Source organism: Apodemus sylvaticus, chromosome 1 (genome assembly GCF_947179515.1).
Source record: "Apodemus sylvaticus chromosome 1, mApoSyl1.1, whole genome shotgun sequence".
In the NCBI taxonomy this organism is placed as follows: Eukaryota; Metazoa; Chordata; class Mammalia; order Rodentia; family Muridae; genus Apodemus; species Apodemus sylvaticus.
The window spans coordinates 205,333,884-205,355,335 of record NC_067472.1 but is presented as its reverse complement, the minus strand read 5'-3'; positions in this window follow the sequence as shown (position 1 = coordinate 205,355,335).

The window sequence follows — 21,452 nt, the reverse complement described above, 5'->3', positions numbered from 1 at the left end:
TTCTGGGAAATAGTGAGACAATTAAGAGAGATTGGAGAGACACACTGAGAGAGATGCTGAAGGAAGACAGTAAGGAAGAAGCAGTCAGGGACTGAAGGAGCTGTAACTAACCAGCAGGTAGATGAATTCAGGATAAAGGGGGATTCTCCAGGGAACACTGTGGAGGCCCAAAGCATGAGATCTGAGCAGAGCTTGAGGAGATGTACATAAGCCAGCAGGTGGCTGAACTCAGGATAGAATAAAGAAGGTTAGCACCAGGCTTGGACACACGAGGCTGAGGACGGGTAAGTAACTGTGTGGTAGAGAGGATAGTTTCATTGGGTTACATAAGTTATGAGTTAGTAAGGAAATGAACTAAAGCTTACAACCTAGGAATCTATTAATAAATGATTAGTTTCAAAGTCATCATTGTGGGAGCAGGGGCTAGGAGGAAAAATTGAATTTTTTAATCATTTCTGTATTATTGTTAAATTTCAAAACTGTTGGAGGACCTGACAAGATGGTTCAGCTGGTAAATTAGGCATTTGTCACCAAGTCTGATGACTTGAATTTAGTCCTGGCAGGGATTAAAGTAATCTAAAATTTTCTAAACCCCTCCCCCCAAAAGAATAGATTGCATTGGATTTGAGGTATGCAGTCTCAGAATTGATTGTTTTTTATACCCTTGTGGCTCTGGGCCGATCTCTATCACCCCAAACCATTAAGAAGCCCCTTTTGTCTAACTAGTAGTTTAGCCTGCTTAGGGCTAAGAAGCAAAGAAGAGGGCCTCCTCTCCGCCTGTGCCTGGCTGATCCCCACTCCTGGGCTGAAAGCTCTCTTGAGTCCAGTGAAACCAAGAACTGGGGCGCAGGGGTGGAGGGAGTAACTTCAGAGAGTTCTCAGAGAGTTCAGAGCTAGAGTGGCTCTGGCAGCTTAGCACCACCTTAGACCATTCTCTGATCTTCCCCTGACTCTCAGGATAATGACTGAGAAACCAAGTGGACTCAGAACAGGGACTGAGACCTATTATTGACTTCAGCTACCTCAGTTCCTGAAGGATCGCCCTGGGACAACTTTGCCTTGGGTGCAGATCACAGGGTCCAGGGACTTTGACCTCAGCCAAAAAGTGAAAGGGAGCTAAGAACAACCCTGGGAGGCCTGGGAACTTTCCTACCTCAGTCAGGAAGGGCAGGAAGGAGAGCCTGGTGCACATGCTGAAGCCTGCAAGGACCGGTCCTTCCCAGTCTTTGTGCCCTGCTGCTTTCCAGCCTGGCAGTGGGGTTGCCAATGTCAATGTGACCTTAGCTAGGTAGCTCTTAGGGCCTCTCTCTCCTCAGATTTACCCTTGGTCTGTGTCATCTCTGGAGGTCCCAGCTCAGTTGTAGCTACTCTGGACTCTTCTGCTCATATTGAGATTAGTGTTCATTCCTTGTTAAGATGATATTTTTTTCTTTTTTCTCTGGGGGGCATTGTTGTTTGTGTTTATGTGTGAGGAACTGTTGACTGGCTGTGCACAGGAATGGAACGTTGGTGCCCATAGACTGCAGCCTGCTCCATCTTCCCTAGCTGTGCCTAAGGCAGCTTGCTTGGGATCCTGGTTTCTGAGAGAACAGGTGTCTTCCCCCCCTCCTTGCTCTACACTTGTTCCTGTTCTTTGACATAATTTTAGTGAAGCTGAAAGCACAGTTCAGTAATAGATTCCTACCTAGTTGTGTAGGAGTCTGCAGAGTTAGGACTTGTTTATTCTTGGCAGGAAGGCTACTCCTGTGGGCTGGGAAAAGAATACAATGAAACATTCTCCTGGTAGTCTCTCAAGGCCTGCTTAAGCACTGCAAAAGCATCCTAGAAAATCTACTGAGAGTGTTTAAGTATAAAATGGACATAAACATAATGAAATTTGCCTTACTTTTACCAAAGTTTGGGGTCAAAGCACAAAATAAAACAGGGAGAATCCACTTGAGTGCTGGGAGCTCTGTAGCAGCATGGGAGCGAGGGACCACAGCAGGTGGGGTGGCTTGGGGTTCATGTACAGGTGTGAGGCCACATGATTTCCCCATTGCTCAACCCCCATTGCTCACCCCAGTACAGTTCTGCTCTCATTCAGGTTTGTGATATTTAATATTAAAAGTAAATAAACATATGTGGAACATGATTCATTTTTGAATGAGCATTAAAATTTCTTAAACTTTTTAAAAACACAACATATGTTGGAAAAAATAACAATTTGCTGAAAAACCAAAGCATTCATAGGTTTTAGGTTGAAGTTTGACCAGTTTATAAGAAAAGTTTGTGTTTTAGTGGGTAAAAAATTAGATAGTCTAGAAAATACTCCTGTCAGGTGTTCATGGAATGTATTTTTGAAGACTTATAGAAAGCATTATCCTGGAAATAAAAAGCATAGCTCTCCTTACTTGATAACTTTGTTTTTGTAGGGAATTGGTATTGAATATTGCTACTGTGTAACTTTCCATGAAGACACTGCCAAGTTAAAAGCTAGTTTTCTAGATCTGAAGAATCAAGATAGAACACTTCTGGATCCCATTAGACTATCATAAGAATCAAATTAGTTATTATATACATATCTTACAGTGCAGCCTGGAATCGAGAACCAATCAATGGATGTGAAATGATCACTTTCCTTCTTGGCACTAAATACCAAACTGAAGACTGCAGTTGGTAAGCCAACCACTGAAGTCTGAGGATTCTTTAGTAGCCAGGGTGACAGGCCATTGTGATGTCAAGATTCAAAGGCTCATCTATAACTGACAAAGTGACAAGTGCATTTCATGTCCTTCAGTCTTTTGGCTTTAAAATTGTATTCTTTTAACTATTATTGAAACATAGGAATTTTTATTAAATAACATATTTTATAAAAAATATTTGTGACTTTATATATATATATATATATATATATACTCACATGTATAGGTAGATAGGTAGATAGATAGATGAGAGAGAGAGAGAGAGAGAGAGAGAGAGAGAGAGAGAGATCAGTAAAATATCTGTTCAAGAAGAGGAGGAATTATGCCCTGTTTTCTGAGGAACCACCAGACTGATTTCCAGAGTGGTTGTAACAGCTTGCAATCCAACCAGCATTGGAGGAGTTTTCCTCTTTCTCCACATCCTCACCAGCTCCTGCTGTCTCCTGAGTTTTTGATCTTAGCCATTCTGACTGGGGTGAGGTGAAATCTCAGTTTTCTTTTGATTTGAATTCCCCTGATGACTAAGGATGTTGAACATTTCTTTAGGTCCTTCTCATCCTTTCACTATTACTCAAGTGAGAATTCTTGTTTGATTCTGTAACCCATTTTAATAGGGTTATTTGGCTCTCTGGAGTCTAATTTCTTGAGTTCTTTGTATATATTGGATATTAGCCCTCTCTCGGATGAAGGGTTGGTAAACAAATTTGTTGGTTGCTGCTTTGTCCTATTGACAGTGTCCTTTGCCTTACAGAAACTTTGTAGGTTTATGAGGTCCCATTTGTCAATTCTTCATCTTACAGCATAAGCTATTGGTGTTCTCTTTAGGAAATTTCCCCTGTGCTCATGTGCTCAAGGCTCTTCCCCAGTTTTTTTTCTAATAGTTTTGGTGTGTCTGGTTTTAGATCCACTTGGACTTCTTGAGCTTAGTAAGGTTATAAGAATGGGTAGATTTGCATTTTTCTGCATGCTGACCTCCAGTTGAACCAGCACCATTTGTTGAATAGTCTGCCACTCTTTGGCACATACCCTGAGGATTCCCTAGCATGTAATAAGGACACATGCTCCACTATGTTCATAGCAGCCTTATTTATAATAGCCAGAAGCTGAAAAGAACACAGATATCCCTCAACAGAGGAATGGGTACAGGAAATGTGGTATATTTACTCTATGGAATACTACTCAGCTATTAAAAACAATGAGTTACAAGCTATATGAGATTTCTTGTGGCATTTTTAGGCTCACTTCTGTTTACCAATTTCAATAAAATAAATAAAGGAAATGCTGTGTGAAGCAAGGATAATCATCCTTGTAGAAACAGGACAGTAACTCGTAAACAAATTCTTAACTAAGTTTGGTATGCCATTTAATAGGTAAACATGTTTTTATTACTAGGAATGTCAGCTCTTCACAAGACAGGCTATATTGTTTAAAGCTAATTGAAGGCATGGAAAGTAAAAATGAAAGTAGTCAAAAGGAAGGAATTTTATATTTACATTACATTTGTTTTATATTATATTAGGAAAATGAATTTGTCAGAGTGAAAATGTGTAACTTGGTCAAGTCAAGGGACCTGAGTGAGGTAATTGTAGAGACAAATAAGAAGAAATAGTTGAACTTTAGAAAGTTCTACAGAATAACATTTTTTTCTGAAAAACCAAATGAAAGACACAAAGCTATGTTCAATCATGAAGTAAAGAAAATAAACATAAGTCTAATCAAAGACTTCTTGGATAATACTGACATATAAGTATCACTTATTGCACCTATTCTGATATCTTGCTGTATTGGTTAATGTCATACTTCATAGGTGTTGCAAGTGAGTACAACTGTCAATTGCTTCCTTGACATGTCAATTTACCTATTGTTTTATGTACCATAGAAACTCATCTTCAAGTCATATCCTGCTAGAATCAGTTGAATTCAGAGACATCCCTGTAACATTTCTTTGGCAAGAGACACTCAACCCCTCAGCCCTGAGACAAAGCCAGGATTACCTCAAATTTTGGTATTTTGGACAAAGTCATAAGAAATACTTTAACAATAGAAAGATTTCTCTCAACATGCTTGACATCATGGCTGGGGTAGAAATCTGTTCAGTTTTATGGATCTAGGGAGGCCATAGACCTGAAAATTTATCATACTAATATACTATATTAGCTCAATTCCTTTCAGCATTCTAAATATTATATTTTAATATAATTATTTTATATACTCCATATTTTATTCCCCCAACCCTGTTTACATTCCAACTGCTCCACATCCATTACCTCCCCTTTCTGTCTCCATGTGGATGCCCCCACCCCTGATCCAACCTGACTTCTAAACTCACCTCCTGGCTCTTGAGGGTTATGTGCATCATTTCTGAGTGAACACAGACCCAGCAGTCCTCTACTATTTGTGTGTTGGGGGCCTTATAATGGCTGCTGTATGCTGCCTATTTGGTGGTTCAGTGTTTGAGGGATTTCATGTGTTCAGATTAATTTAGACTGCTGGTCCTCCTGTAGAGTATCTTCAGCTTCTTCAGCCTTCCCTAATTCAACAACAGAAGTCAGCCTCTAATGTTCACTGGTTGGGTGCAAATATCTGCATTTGACTCTTTCAGCTGCTTGTTACTTCTTCCTAAGGTTAGTCATAATAGGTTCCTTTCTTGGAGTCCTCCATAGCCTCAGTAGTAGTGCCAGGCCTTGGGGCCTCCCCTTGATCTGGATCCTACTCTAAGCCTGTTACTGGACCTTCTTTTCCTCAGGCTTCTCTCCATTTCCATCCCTGAAATTCTTTCAGGCAGGAACACTTATGGGTCAGAGTTGTGTCTGAGAGATGACCTCCCCCTCCCTCATTTAATACGTCCTCCCTTTCCAGTTGTGATTGCTTTCTTCTCCTTCCCTACTGGGACGAGGAGTCCTCACTTGGGCACTTCATCTTGTTGAATTTTTGAGTTTTGAGGACTGTATCTAAGGTATTCTGTACTTTTTATTTTTGACTAATATATACTGATTACTGAGCACATACCATGCATGTCTGAGTTTTTGGGTATGGGTTACCTAGCTCAGGATGATATTTTCTAAACACTGTTGTTATACTCATAGATAAGTGAAGCATCAACCCTCATCAAAGAAGCCTCTTTGTACAGGAAATCGAGGCCATCATTGAAAACCAAAACTGGACACAAGAAAGAGACCAGTGGGTTGTGGAAAACCCAGCACCAGTGAATACATGTGCATCATAGCACCAGGGTGTACACCTCAGAGAACATTGCAGAAGCGCATTATAAAGACTCAGAGCCAGCATACTTCAAAGGCTAGTTTGAAATCTCAGAAAAATGGATGCAAAACTACAATGATAGCAATATCAATGCATTGCGAATGCAATGGTTATAATTTCATGTGTGAAAAAATTACAGGCCAATAAACATGGCAGGCAGAATATTAGCCTCTTCTTCAAGTGGTACTCTAATGGATTGTCCAATACACACTGTTCACCTTGGAAACCATAAACACAAAAAGTTCCACTCAAGTTGTATTCATAGTTTTATAGCTATAGACATAAATAAATAAACACACATATAACAATATTAAAATGAGTTGTAGTTAAGAATTTCTTTACTGGGGGTTTTCTCCACAATTTTTATATCCCAAATTTGAATCATAAATTCTTTCTTGGAAGGTAAACTTTGAACAAATAATGCTTGACATTGAGATAAGAGTCTCAGTTTATTAAGAGAGGTACTGAAACAAATGTAATGTGCACCTATGTGGGTTTCTGAGTATATGCGATGCATGTGAAAATGTGTATGATCTCTGTGTGTGTTTGTGTGTATCAAATATATGCAGATCACCATTGATATATTTAGAACTTTGAGCTTATCTATGTTAGAAGCCAGAGTCAAGTATTGGTCTTGTTCCCATCTCTTTTTTAAACAGGTTCTCTTTTGTGCACTACTGAACAACATGCCAGGAATATCTGTTAAATCTGAACTGCAAATCCTTACTCCAGGTAGAAGTTTTTAGTTTAGAGATTTTTGAAGTACAATAGCCAGTTTTGTTTGTTTTTTAATGTACATTTTGATGGACCAAATTCATGTTACAAAGCATGAATCTCAATTGATTAGACACTGATCTGTCATTTCAGGCCATTTTGTTTATCTATCTATCTATCTATTTATCATCTATCTATCTATCTATCTATCTATCTATCTATCTATCTATCTATCTATTTTTGCACTCCAGATTTTATTCTCATCATCTGTACTCTGACTGTTCCACTTCACATACCTCCTCCCCCCAACCCGGTGTCCACAAGGATGTGCCTAACACCCTCACCACACCCCCGCTCCACCCCACCAGATCTCTAAATCCCCTGGGGCAGCCAGTCTCTTGAGGGTTAGGAACACTTTCTCTGACTGAAACCAGTCCCAGCTGTCCTCTGCTGTATATGTCTGGGGAGCCTCGTATCAGCTGGTGTATGCTGCCAGGTTGGTTGGTGGTTTAGTGCTTTGAGAGACCTCGGGGTCCAAGTTAATTGAGAGTGCTTTTTCTCCTACCAGGTCACCCTCTTGTTCTCATTCTTCTAACTTTCCTCTAATTCAGCCATGGGAGTCAGCAGCTTCTGTCTATTGGTTGGGTGCAAATATCTGCATCTGACTCTTTCAGCTGCTTATTGGGTCTTTCGGAGGCCAATCATGATGGCACCCTTATTCTTAAATCTCCATAGCCTCAGGAGAGTGTCAGGCCTTGGGGCCTCCACCTGAGCTGGATCCCACTTTGGGCCTGTCCCTGGTCCTTCTTTTCCTCAGTCTCTTCTTCATGTCCATCCCTGCAGTTCTTTCAGACAGGAACAATTGTGGGTCAGAGTTTGTCTGTGGGGTGGCAACCCTATCCCTCACTTGATGCCCTGTCTTCTTGCTGGAGGCAGGCTCTATAAGGTTCCTCTCTCTACTGTAGGGATTTCATCTGAGGTCCTGCCCTTTGAGTCCTGAAAGCCTCTCACCTCCCATGTCTCTGGTACATTCTGCAAGCTCCCCCCACAACATCCTACTTCCTGAGGTTGCCTGTTTCCATTCTTTCTGCTGGCCCTCAGGGCTTCAGTCCTTTTCTGTCACCCAATAACAGACCAGGATCCCCTTCCCCCAACCCAAGCTCCCATCTGTCCACGTTCCCTCCCAGTTCTTTCCCTACCCCCTTGTGATTGCTTTCTTCTTACTTTGGTGGTACTGAGCCATCCTCACCTGATCCCTTCAGCTTGTTTAACTTCTTGAGTTCTGTGGACTGTATCTTTGGTATTCTGTATTTCTTTTTCTTTTTTGTTAATATCCACTTATTACTGATTACATATCATGTGTGTCATTTTGTGACTGAGTTACCTCACTCAAGATATTTTCTAATTCCATCCATTTGCTTGCAAAACTCAGGATGTTCTCCTGCTTAATAGCTGAGTAGTGTTCCATTGTGTAAAGGAACTACATATTCTGTTTCCATTCTTCTGTTCTGGGTCATCTTGGTTGTTTCCAGCTTCTGGCTATCGCAAAAAAGGCTACCATGAACACAGTGGAACACTTGTCCCTATGGAATAATGGGGCATCTTTTGGGAATATTCCTAAGACTGGTATTGCTGGGTCTTCAGGTAGATCTATTTCCATTTATCTGAAGAACCTCCAGAATGATTTCCAGAATGGTTGTACCACTTTGCCATCTTACCAGCAATGGAGGAGTGTTCCTTTTTCTGCACATCCTTGTCAACATTTGTTGTCAGCTGAGGTACTGAGCTTAGGCATTCTGATTGGTCTAAGGTGGAACCTCAGGCACATTTTGATTTGCCTTTCTCTGATCACTAAGGACTTTGAACATTTGTATATTCCTAAAATTGTAGTCACCTCTAACTTTATTACATGTGATGATTAATGTTGATTATTAATGGAATTTCATTTATAACTATCTTTGAAAATGGAATCTAGGCATGACTCTAAGGATATATTTATATATTATATATATTATACATTACATTATATATTACATATTACATATTTTATATATATATATATATATATAAAATGTATTAATGTCTCTGCTTAAGTAACTGATATGGGCAAACTAACAATGTAACTGGGTTCTACAATTCCTTTCATGGTTCCTTGAATGTATAAAAGGAAGAAGCTTACTGAATATGAATATTCATGATCCTCTGCTTCTCAACTAGGTGAAGGATTTCACTAGTTACAGCCTCCTGACATCACAAGTGCTGTTGGATGATATTTTGAGCCCTCAAATAATGAGCTATTTTTCCTAATATAAACAATTTTCTAGAGTACCATTTCACAGAAATAGGGATATTTTTTTATAAGTGTTGCTCCAATGCACAGGAGTGAGTCTGATTTTATTGTACAACTAAATAGTTGACACTTAGCCATGGGGAGTATTTTATAGTGACGATATGGAAGAATTTGGGCAGATAAATCCCTACCTTTCATTTATTGAGCAGTACATAGAATGCCCATTTTTGGAACTTTGGAAGAAACAATACTAACATGAATCTGTCACAGGAATACAGGTGCCTAAGTAAGAGAGGTGAAGGAGAATACTGAAAATGCCATTTTCCAAAGACTATGGAGAATCATGAATCAGACAAATTGGAGTCTAAGCAATAACATAATTTAATACCATTTATTAATATTAATAGATAAGAATGTGTAATACATAACATAAAATAAATATAGTGAGTGAAACTATGTAACTATGGCTAAATATAAAACTGAAGTTGTTTCTTGTCATAATCTCTTCTGCTATGGTTAAGAGGGAGGTAGAAGGGAACATTGAAATAAAATGACCAGCAACTTCTTCAGTCATGAGGAAATTTCCATTGTGAAAAGATATATGTTGAAGTTGTTTCATTTTCCCCTGCTAAAGGAAACATAAAAATTTCATTGTACAAACATTCTCAGATGATAGATTCACCCCATTTCAGATAAGACTAGTTTTTCAGTATATTTTATGAACAAAGAATCTACACAAAGAATTACTTGAGTTAACTTGAATTTGAATAATATTGCAGGTTAAGATTCTCACATATGTGTTGTAGTGGATCCCATGCAAATTAATATTTATATCAAATGCTAGGCATTTGGCAAGATCATCTCTCAAACATCATTGTTTTTGTACAAGGATAGCACAGCTTGCTGGCACATGGTTTAATCTTGTAGTAAGTTTCGTGTATTTTTAAATTAAATAATTGTTTCTAAGTGAACTTTTTTAAAAATAATTTCATATCTAAGTTATCCTACATGACTTATGGACCATGGGAAGAAAAGGATAGAAATATAGCAAGTAATATTCTGGAATTCTTACAGGGTTTAAAAAAAGAATTCCCTTGTCATACATACATGTATGTATGTATATATGTATATATGTATGTCTGTATGCTTACCTATGTATATATACATATAGCCACATAATTTAAGTGTTGTTTAAAATATTTTCCAATACTTTAATACCATGATATGCTAAATGCTGTTCTGATATTTACAAATTTATGAAATCAAGGAATGATATTATTGTTCCTTCCCTGTGATAACTAATTAAAAGTTCTCTTAACTTGTAGGACCTTCCACCTGAGGAGCATCAGATGAAATCTTTATTTCTGCAGTATGAGCATCTGTGGTTTCCCACTGTGTCCATTTATGTTTTTTATCATAACAGGTTACTTACCAGCAGTATTTACTGATGTCTTTATGTCATCTGACCTCTTTTGGTTATGGTCACAACGATATTGTTATTCTATCCAAATATATCTACACAGTTGTCAATCATGATATGTATGATAGATATCTGTAACACCACAAGGCCAAAAAAAGATTGTCTTGTCATTTCACATACTTTAAAAAATTGAAATCAATAAAAAATTGATATCCAAAATGATAAGGAAAGTAGCAGTAACTACAAGCAGATATGAAACTGTGAAATGAAGTCTATGTCTGAAATGGAGACTCTAAGTTCTTTGCAACTAACTTAACCTAGTTAAAATTTCATATATATTGCAAAGAATGGGGAAACTACTAAAGCAATGTAACATTTCAGAACTGATATGCTGCCATAATGACTGGTGAATCACAGCAATGACTTCCAAGGTTTCTTGAATTGGTGATTTTTTTGCAGGGGTTTGGGGACAAGGCAAAGTTTTATTTTGATGCTTTGAATGGGATGGCCGTGTAACTGCAGGCATCACAATATATGACACCATCTTTGTGACAACTTTTGGGTGGTTGAAGTGGCTTGGCCTCCTCATAGGAAGTTTGTCATTGATTAGAATTTAAGGTCACAGAAGTCAGGTGCCATTTGCAGTGCACTCTCTGTGCTTCGTGTTTGCTGCCTAAGATGAGAGCCACCAGCTCTCTGCTTCCTGTTGGTTGTCCTACCTTCCTGCAGCTATGCTCCTCTGTCATGACTTTGAAGGACATTAATCTCTCTGGATATCTAATTCCCAAATAAGTATTTCATTCTATGAGCTGCTTTAATCTCGGTGCTTTATTAAAGCAATAGAAAAATGACTAAGACAAGTTGGTGAGAAGAGGAATTTTAGTTGAGAAACTGCAACGCCAGATTGGCCGATTGTCTAGGGAAGGCTATGGGATATTGTCCTGATTAACAATGGAGTTTGTAAGGACAAGATCTGCAGGATGGTGCCACCCTTGAGCTATATTGAGATAAAGAAAGGTATGGGGTGCAGGTCATGAGGCAGCACTCCTACACAGCCTCTGCTTCAGTTCTTTCCTCTAGATTCCTGCATTGCTTCAGTTTGGGCCCTGACATTCCTCAGTAGTTAACTGTAACAAGGAGTATATTGTGAAGTGTTAACCTGTCCTCTGTAAGTTGCTTTTCATCAGTGTTTTATCATAGCAACAGTAATAAATTAAGACACTTTCTAAATTGAGGAACCTATTTCTTGGCCTATCTTACTCTTTTCTGAGTAATACTAGTATGACTTTCTTCCTGGGGACCTTATTTCTGGAAGCTAGTTGTTAAAGAGAACCCTAGCTTTCTTTTCTTCTTTTGTTATTGTCTTTTTTGGGTTGTCTAACTTTTTTCCTTTTCAAAACATATGGTATTTATTGATTCTCTGTGAATTTCTCATCATGCCACCCAGTAACACTCCTTTTCTAGTCTGACCACATCTACTCTTTCCCCTGGAAACTTCCACCCAAAATTAAAAATTAAATATAAATTAAGTAAAGTTTTAAATTAAAATTAAACTGGTAGAAGAAGGGGTTTTGAGGATGGGACTTAGAGGAGGGTACTGCAATCAGGATATAAAGTAAATAATGAAAGTAATAAAAATATCAATGCATACAGCTTCATAGTAAAATTAAGAGCTACTGAAAAAAAGACTGAGGTACATTATACTGTACCTGAAATAATTCAAACATACATGATTCTATTTTGCAGAAGTAAGAGCGAGTGCCAACAGACACTCCAACTCCAGAAGAATGCAATCCTAGTTTGTCCTTTAATTCAGTGACCTTTCTGAGACATTCCCAATTCCTGGATCACAATGAAGACTTTGTTCCCAAAGGGAATAATCATATCCCCTTACCTATTTTGGGAGGTCACTCCCAAATCATGAGTTCAGCAAGTTGGATCCCACAGCACCTGAGGGGCTACGCGGACAGATAAGGTGTAGGTGTCTAAGTGATTCCTCGTAGAGGTTTTCATTTTAAGAGCACAGAGATGAGCTGTTTTAGCAGGATGTAATTTGTACATGGCATCTTCAGTAGAATACTATACATAAAAAAGGAAAATTTTACTGTTGATTGTCTTACGATTAATGTTGCTTACAAAATTCTGAATACAAAGATCAGCATAAATGTTTTGTAGACCAGCTCATAGTATATTCAGAATTCAAAATAAATAAGAATATACAGCTTAAGAATTGCCCTGAGATAACCCAGACTCAAAAGGTGAATCATGGTATGCACTCACCAATAAGTGGATATTAACTTAGAAACCTGGAATACTCAAAACATAATCTACACATCAAATGAGGTACAAGAAGAAAGGAAGAGTGGCCCCTTGTTCTGTGAAGACTCAGTGAAGCAGTATTCAGCAAAACCAGAACGGGGAAGTGGGAAGGGGTGGGTGGGAGGACAGGGGGAGAGAAGGGGGCTTACGGGACTTTCTGGGAGTGGGGGGGCTAGGAAAGGGGAAATCATTTGAAATGTAAATAAAAAATATATCGAATAAAAAAAAGATCAGCATAAATGTTTTGTAGACCAGCTCATAGTATATTCAGAATTCAAAATAAATAAGAATATATAGCTGAAGAATTGCCCTAAATATTTTCTTCAAATCAATTCTCCTTATAGAATTGTAGGAAACTTTGAAAATCATGTATGAATTTCTCAGTACTACATGTATAACTGCTACAGTTTCAGAACCCAGAGGAAGGTGTCAGGTTCCCTGGAAATAGAATGAATGAAGATTGTTGCAGGTCATGTGTGCTCTGTGTATGGAAACAGTATTGTTAAAAAGGGAACCATCTTTCCAGCCACCATGGGGACATATTTAATGTCTATTGTAGTATGAATCCATGTAATACTCTTGCAACACTCTGCAACACAAGGAGCAGAAAGCACACTAGTGACCCAACACAATGCAGGTGTAACAGCTCCTGCTATAGGGAAGGCAGAGATGGTGAAGTCCTGGGTAGAAATGGGAGCACAAAGCTCCTGTTACCAAAAAAATCATTGTATGGAATATTGTACAGGAAAATGATTCACAGAAGTAGCTATACCTGACCCAGACTTCTCTAGGTAGTTATAGTTGAGAAAGGGGAACTCAGAAATAGCTTCATGTTCTAATCAATGACATATATTTAACATGTGCAATATTCACAATACCATGGTAATAATACTAGGATGTCAATAACCCACAGGTATTATACATACACACTTCTTTTAATTTGTCTCACAGGAACTCAAACCAATACTTTAGTCTGACCTGCACACAACTGTGTAGCATGCTCTGTCTTCCAAACCATGATAGTTATAATGTAGAAGATCCTCAAGTGGTGGGATTACAGACACGGTAAAACACTCTTGCTTGAGAAATGCACCGGTTTATAAAGTGAATATGCATGTCTGAGCAAAGGAAACCTCTTGGCATGGGACATTGGTCCAGTTTATAATCCTGTAAATACAAACCAATGTACTTTGAAAATACATTGATTCTAACTATGTGCAGTTCCCCAAGTGTTTACTGTATCAATACCTTTGTATAGCAGAAAATTTTCCAAGCAGAGATTGGTCATTAAGGACACTAAGCCAATTTTCATATAAATCGGATGAAAGCAAGCTTCCATAACTATTTCTAATGAAATCCTTTTTAATGAGAAAAATCACAAGAAAATTAATGATCAATGTACATTTTAGAAAGTATTTGAGAAACATTTCTGTTTAAAAATAGCAGTTTAGCCCAGTGATTCTCAACTTGTGTGCCACAAGACTTTTGGGGGTCACATATCCTGTATATCGATATTCCATAGAGTATGCATAATACTCCATAATAGTAGTAAAATTTCAGTTATGAAATGACATCAATATGATGTCATGGTTATGGATGATCACAGCATGATTTCAGAGGATTAGGAAGGCTAAGAACAACTGGTTGAGACCCTACTTCCTTAAGATATTCTCAGCCTATCACCAACTGGAAACTTGCCTCTAAGGTGGAAACTACAGGCAGAAGCCCATGTGTTCTTACCTAAAACTAGAATCAAAGATGCAGAGTTCTGGCTGCATTATCAGTAAAATAACCCTACTGTCTATTCTAAGTGCTTTTCCTGGTTTCCAGTCCACACTACTACCTGCAATCAGAGAACTGTGCTCCAGTTCATAGCCTGAAGCTCTGTCTGTCTCAAAGGAGGCCAGCTTCTCTGTGGGCCAATCTGAAAAGATCCTTTTATAACTGCTCTCTGAGAGGCTTCACCCAGCAGCTGACTAAAATTGATAAACAGACCCACAGGCAAACACTGAATAGAGCACTTTGACTATTATAGAACAGTTAGGGAAGGGATTCAGGGCACTGGTGGAGATTAGGAGTCTACAGGAAGACCAACAAAGTCAAATACAGGGGTTATTCCTAAAGCTTTTGGCTGTCTGTGGAAGCCCTTCACCAACTGGCCTCAGTAGGAGCAAATGTGCTATCCCTGAAGAGAGTTGATGTGTCGAGGTGCAAGGATAACACATGGGATCCCTAACCCACTCAGGGGAGAAGGGAAAAGACTCTGTAACAAGTGAGGAGGTAGAGGTCAGCATTCAAGATGTAAAATAAATAAATAAATAAATAAATAAATAAATAAATAAATAAATGTGTAATAATTCTAATAACAGCTAAATAAAGGAAAAAAGAAACAGTAACTATATAAAACCAACAAAACAAACATACAAAAATTGTAAGTGTTCTTTCTGTAATTAAGCAACAATTAAACAATGGCAGCAACAGAAAATACCTCCTTCCTGTTGTATAATTGGGTCAATTTGTCTTTCAGATCAGAGTGTAACGTTGTAATATACAAGTATACCTCTGTATACAGGCTTACTTGGAATGTGTTGAACTTTCTTATTCAACACCCTGCTTTACATGTGAGAAGGTCTTACAGTTTCACTTCCATTCCTTAAAATGTGGAAATAATCAGCTATTTAATTAATTGTAAGCAGCATGTTTGAGGACAGAAAAGTGTCTTTGCTCATGAAATACCACAATTAACTTTCATGTTGTACCAAGGATTACAAATCAGACAAATGGAAGGTTCCCAGGTGTTCCTGTACCTTTAAATTGCTGTGAAAACTCATGGCCACCTCCAGTTACTGATCTTCACTTTCCTCCCCATGACGTGGTCCCAGGTTTCTGGCAATTAGAGCCAGACACACTTTGAAAGTTCCAGGGCCAACGATGGATCATTCAGTAACTTTGCCTAATATTATCAACCATGCCTATTCTCAGAGCATTATCTTCTTTTGATGTTTGGGACCATCCTCACCCTCTGCACCCTGCAAAATTCGCTCCCTGGAGCCCCAGAATCCCAGGCAGGCTGAGTAGGGGACTATAGCAGCAGCAGACACTTTTCAGGGTGACTTTCCTGCATTCCCCAGTGAAAGCCTGTGCACCCAAGCAGAAGCTGTAACCTGCTATTTAACCCCCAGGTGACACTGAGTTCTGCCCCAGGTGACCAACAGATTTTGGTCCCTTTGAGGGGTGCTTAAAAGATGCTGCAGTGACTGGGAGTGCTAAGGGGCTGCTTCTCAGCCCTAGTCCCAGTCACTGGCCCCTGCCTGCTTCAAAGAGGAAGTGGTCTTGGTCCTTCGGACTTGGAAGGGATGCTGGGATCGCAGCTGACTAAAGAGCACACTTTGCATGGCTATCTCCAGCCCCCCTTCAGCAACTCCTGTCCCTCACCCCCAAGCCAGGCCTCTTTCCCCTAGGCTACCTTCGGGTTCTACCTACCCCAAAGAGGAGTCAAGAAGGAGCTAGAAAATCAGGGCTTCAAAGTAAGAGTGGGTGATGAGAGGATCATGTGGAGTCTCAGATTTGCAGCACAGCCTCAGTGAGCTCCTCTGATCCCTCTGGCAGGGCAAGGATCCTGAGGAAATTCCGGAGCCTGCTGCTAGGATGGGCATTAAGGTTGCAACCAGCTGCTTCTAGGTGATGTGAGAACCAGAAAAACCAGAAAGCCCCTGTGTTTGCCCCTCTCCACCTTTGATTTAGTTTCCCTCTGGGGAGGTGATTTCTGCCCTGAGGACACCCAGTGGTTTCTGTTTGAAGGCAGAAGCTTGATAGGTGTGGATGTGCATATTGATGAGATATTTATAGCCACTCAAAACTTACTGGAAAACCTAGAAGAGAGAGAGGTGTCAGTTGCTGTTAGCAGACTGAGGTTTCCTGAGGGCAAGGATGCTCAGTTGATTATGTGGCTCAGGCAACACCTACTTAGCAGGGAAACCCTGGGGGACATTCTGTCACACTGGCTTTTATGACTTAGAACGTCTTCTTTGTTTATCTTGCTTTTCTTTCTCGTGCTTCCTGCTTCCTTACTTTCTAAAATGACATTTGAGGTCATTATGTGGGCATTACATTTTGCTTACATTTCCCCTTAGTATGAAAGAAGTTATTTATAAAGGTGTAGCTCTATAAAATACATGAAAGAGCAGACGACAGGGATGAATTCATGTCTCCTACGATGGGCACTAGGTGACCCCTTTTATAGGTGTACATCTTCATTTAGAGGACCTTGCTTGCACAGGAATTTTCTTAATGAGATCTGGAATCAGAATGATATCAATCTGACTTGGTTCAGAGACTCAGCCACAGAGTAGCTGCCTGATGCTGTGTTAGAGGTAGAGTTAGGAGAGGCTTAGACAATTAGACACTGTCAGCTGACTCAGTGTGGGAGGAAACACATTAGCTCATGTTCTTTGGGATATATTCCAGGGAAACATTTACATGAAATCACAGTAATTGATCAGTGCCTCTGAACTCAGCACACGGGCCTTAAACTCAAGCCTGTAGGAGTTGAGTAAGTTAAAATGCTTCTTCAAGGGAAAAATGAGAGAAAGGAAGAAGGAAAGAAGGAAAGGAAACAAGGGAGCGTTTTATGAGAGTTGCCCCGGCCCGCGGGGGTTTTCGACAGGGGACCCTAGAAGAGAAGGGCAGAGAAACAGAGACAGGAGACGCGAAGAACGAGGTCAAGACAAATTAACTGCTCAAGACCTAGTAAGCTGTATTTTCTCAGGGAACTTATGCAGGCAGGGGAGGAAGTGAGCGAGTGGGATTCTTCACGTGGAAGGAAGGAATGAAGGGAGGGAGGACGGAAGGAAGGAAGGGAGGATGAGTTACAGTGTTAATGCTTCCATTATCCCTGAACACGCTCTGTGATAAGATGATAAGAGAGCAAACTGGACCAGCCCTGTTGTGCTCATGGTTTATTGGTGTGTATGCAGGTGAGAGTTACTGAAAAGTATTTCTTCTTTGTTGACCTGGTTGTAAACTTGCCTCTCTATAGGTGAATGATTAAATTATGAGTCATAAAAGATGTGACATCTCCCTTTCTGGATGATCTGGCTTCTCAATCCTGTTTGCTGTATGTGGCTATTATAGGAATGGAGATCAAGGGGAAATAATCATTAACCAAGGCTGCTAATTACAAGATGCATTAATAAAGTATTTTATTATGTAAAAGTTCAAAGCTCACAAGACTAGTTCAGTGGACTCCTGTCTACCTGACAGGCTGGTGCTGGAGTTGTCCACTCAGGACCAGTGAGTTCTTGTCTACAGTGTAGCCAGATGCTCTGATTATCCAGTCAGGATCAGTGGGTTCTTATCTACCCCATAGCCAGATGCTATGGTTGTCCAGTAGGGGCCATTTTAACTTTATCTGTAGTCTCCTGCACTTTCTAGTCTCCTTGGAGTGTGGGACCAAATGATAAATATTATATCCAAGGAAGTGTAGCTACAAATGATGTTTTACCTGGGCCGTGCTCACCGTTCTTCCCCCTTTAGTTGGTTATTCTTGTCTCCTTCTTATCTCATGAGAGTGGGAGTGAGGAGCAATGGTGAACAGTGGGTCGGAATTTAATGGGGCCATTCTGCCCTACTTGACTCCTTTATCATTTCCCACTCATTATTTCCTGATTAAAAGTTTTGTGAGGCCCCATTAACACAAATAATGGACAAGTGGGGTCTAAAGAGGTTGGACGTGCTGCCCAAATCAGCATTGTTAGCATTTTATAGCTCTTTCTAGAATTTTCTATGATTCTCTTATAATGATTATAGTACATTTGTGGGTGTTTCTTTTGTTTTTTCTTTTTAAATTTAAAATTCTCTCCTTCAAGCTAGCTTAGATACTGATTGACACTTGTTGTGTGCAAGGTACTCTGCTAGGCTATGTTCTGTTTATAGCAGTGAATAACAAAGATGGCTGCTTTCCCCAGGCTATCAAACACATCAAGCTGAAAAATTGTTCCTGTGTAAGCTTATTAATGTTATTAATATTAATGTTATTAATATTAATGAGGAGTGGCTCATTAGGTCAAGGTGCCTTATGTACAACAGTGAGGACTGACAGAGTTTATATGCCTGGAGCCCATGTGCAAGCTAGAAACATAGAGTAATTGTCTACAACCCCAACACCACTGGGGAGATGGGAGGCAGAGACTGAATCCCCAGACCCCATGGTCCAGCTAGCCTGGCATGCACAGCAGAAAAATTACCATATGACCCTGCCTCCAAAATGGTGGAACATGAAGGCAGATACTCTCGGTTGTCCTGTGATTTTCAGATGTACATTGTGGCATGCACCAGCATCCACACATATGAATACACATCACACACACACACACACACACACACACACACACACGCGCGTACACACACTCAGACACACACACATTCATGCAAAACACTTATGCTTATATAACCAAGAAAGACATAATTATTTTTAATATCTTGACTGAAAATATGCCACAGCAATAGTGACACAAAAGATGTGGAAGTAACCAAACAATCTGAGTTCAGGCCATGTCATATGAGATGGAACCCCCTGTACATGGTACAGCAGGGATAGAAAAGTAACCTGGCAATCAGAAGGCAAGGGATTCTATAGAGTCACACAGCCCAAAAATCTCACACCAAAGTTTATTTGGGAAGAAAAAACCCAGAGGGATGTGTGGAGAGAATATCTTCTATCTGTATGGATGAGGCACCTGTCAATTAAAATCTGATGGCCTATAGCTTAGGCACAATGTAGGAGGCGGGCATACAGGAGGCAAAAAGAATTCTGGGAGAGTGCCGGGTGGAAGATGCGCCTGGGAAACTGTGAAAAAACAGGCCCATGTTAGCTGAGCAAAGGTAAACAGACACACAGCTGAATATCAATTAGAATAAATGGATTAATTTTTGTTATGATCAAGTCAGAAATGAGCCTAACTATATGATGAGTGTATTTATAAATATATTTTGAGTTTGAGTCTTCTTCCTGGGAGAATGGGGCTGGGAGAAAGAAACGAACTTAACTTCCTCTGGTGCGTCTGCCTCTGCTCAAATGCAAAGCAGCAAAGAATTTAATACACGACAGGGATATAAACCTGTTCGTGGGGTTGGGCACAGAGCTTTCCAGGGTAGGGATGGCTGCGATTTTGACTTCTGTGCTTGGGCTACTCTGTAAGGATGGAGTGTGGATGGGGAGACTGAGGCTGGCCTGTAGAGCAGTTAGAGTGTTCTCTCTGTGGAACCTGGCAGTTGGAGGTGCTCAGGGGGGAGGGGCTTAGCCACTCCTGAGCCTCAAGGGATTTACATACATCAGACCCTGCTTAAGTGGCCAAGAAAAGGAAACTAGATATTCAGAATACTTAAGTTAATATACACAGATGAATACAAGGGACCTGTCCTCAGGACAAAAATCTATAGGAAGATTGGCAAGGTTTCCTATCTCCTATTTTCTCTTTCAGGTCCTCCCATGCAGCCCCAAGATTTCTCTAGAAAACTCATTCAGTGCCCACAACTTGAATACTATTATGTTTTCTCTGCTGCAAATCAGGGAGAGCTAATAGCCGAGGAGAAAGTCTGTATGCACTTTGTTAAAATGTTCCATGTTCTCTATCTCTTGGTGTCTTGGGGATTTCAGTCACAATAATCTTCCAATAAACTCTAAAGTTTTGCATCCCCATGGTTTCTCTGTCCAAGTCCCCAGCTCAACTCCCTTGAGGGACCTGCCTCAAGTCTGAGCAAACCTAGGGTATCTCATGAGCAGGTAGGTACAAAGTTATAGAGTACCATGTTTATATACTTCTACTTTTCTTGCTTGTACAGAAGACTTTCTGTGTGTGAATATTTCAACAACATGTAGGTATATGCATTCCTGATGAGAGCTGAGAATACCAGAGGAAATTATAACTAGAGTACAAAGACTTGTGAGCCAACATATGGGTGCTGAGATCAATTACGATCCACAGATTTAGTGCTGTTCTTTTTAGCACTGAGCCTTGTTTGGATCTCCATTTACCATCTTTAAAGTAAGTGGTGCTCTGGAGAGCATTGGAGATCAGAATGTTTTTTTTTACTCTTCATCTTTTCATCTAGGAACATTTAAAAGTGATGATCTGGACCCTTAGCCCAGTCTTTTACTGATATTACCACCTCACTTAAAACTCTGCACTGGTCTGCAACAATTTGGGCTCAGGGTTGAGCTGTATCCGTGTCAACAGGACAAACTGTGATATGAAAAGACATAATGTCTCTCTTTACTTAAACCAACAACAAGAAGGATAGGAGAGCATACCAGGGAAGGATATAATAGAAGTGAAAAACAGAGCTTGTCTAGGACACATGTGGAATGGAATGTGAGCATTGCAGGAAGGACACAGATGCACTTCCTGTACTCATCTCCCCAGAGACACCCAAGAAGCCAGTGGTAAGAAAGCCTTGCATTGTAGGGATGGGACGGCCATCAGTGTGGCTTCCATGTATTATCCATTTGCTGAGTGTTGACTTGTGGAAATAATCGAGAACTCATTATTATCAGATAGCAATGGATAGTGAGCCCTGGCTGCTCTTGGGGATCCAGTAGCAACCATTATGAACACATGATATTCATTCCTGTCATGCTAAATTCACACACTTCTAGGCAACCTTGAAAAAACCAGCTCAGTTCATAAATAACAATTCACTATTGCTTTCAGCTTTACACCATCCTAGGCCAGGTCCTAGGACCAAAGGGTCAACAGGTTAATTTAGG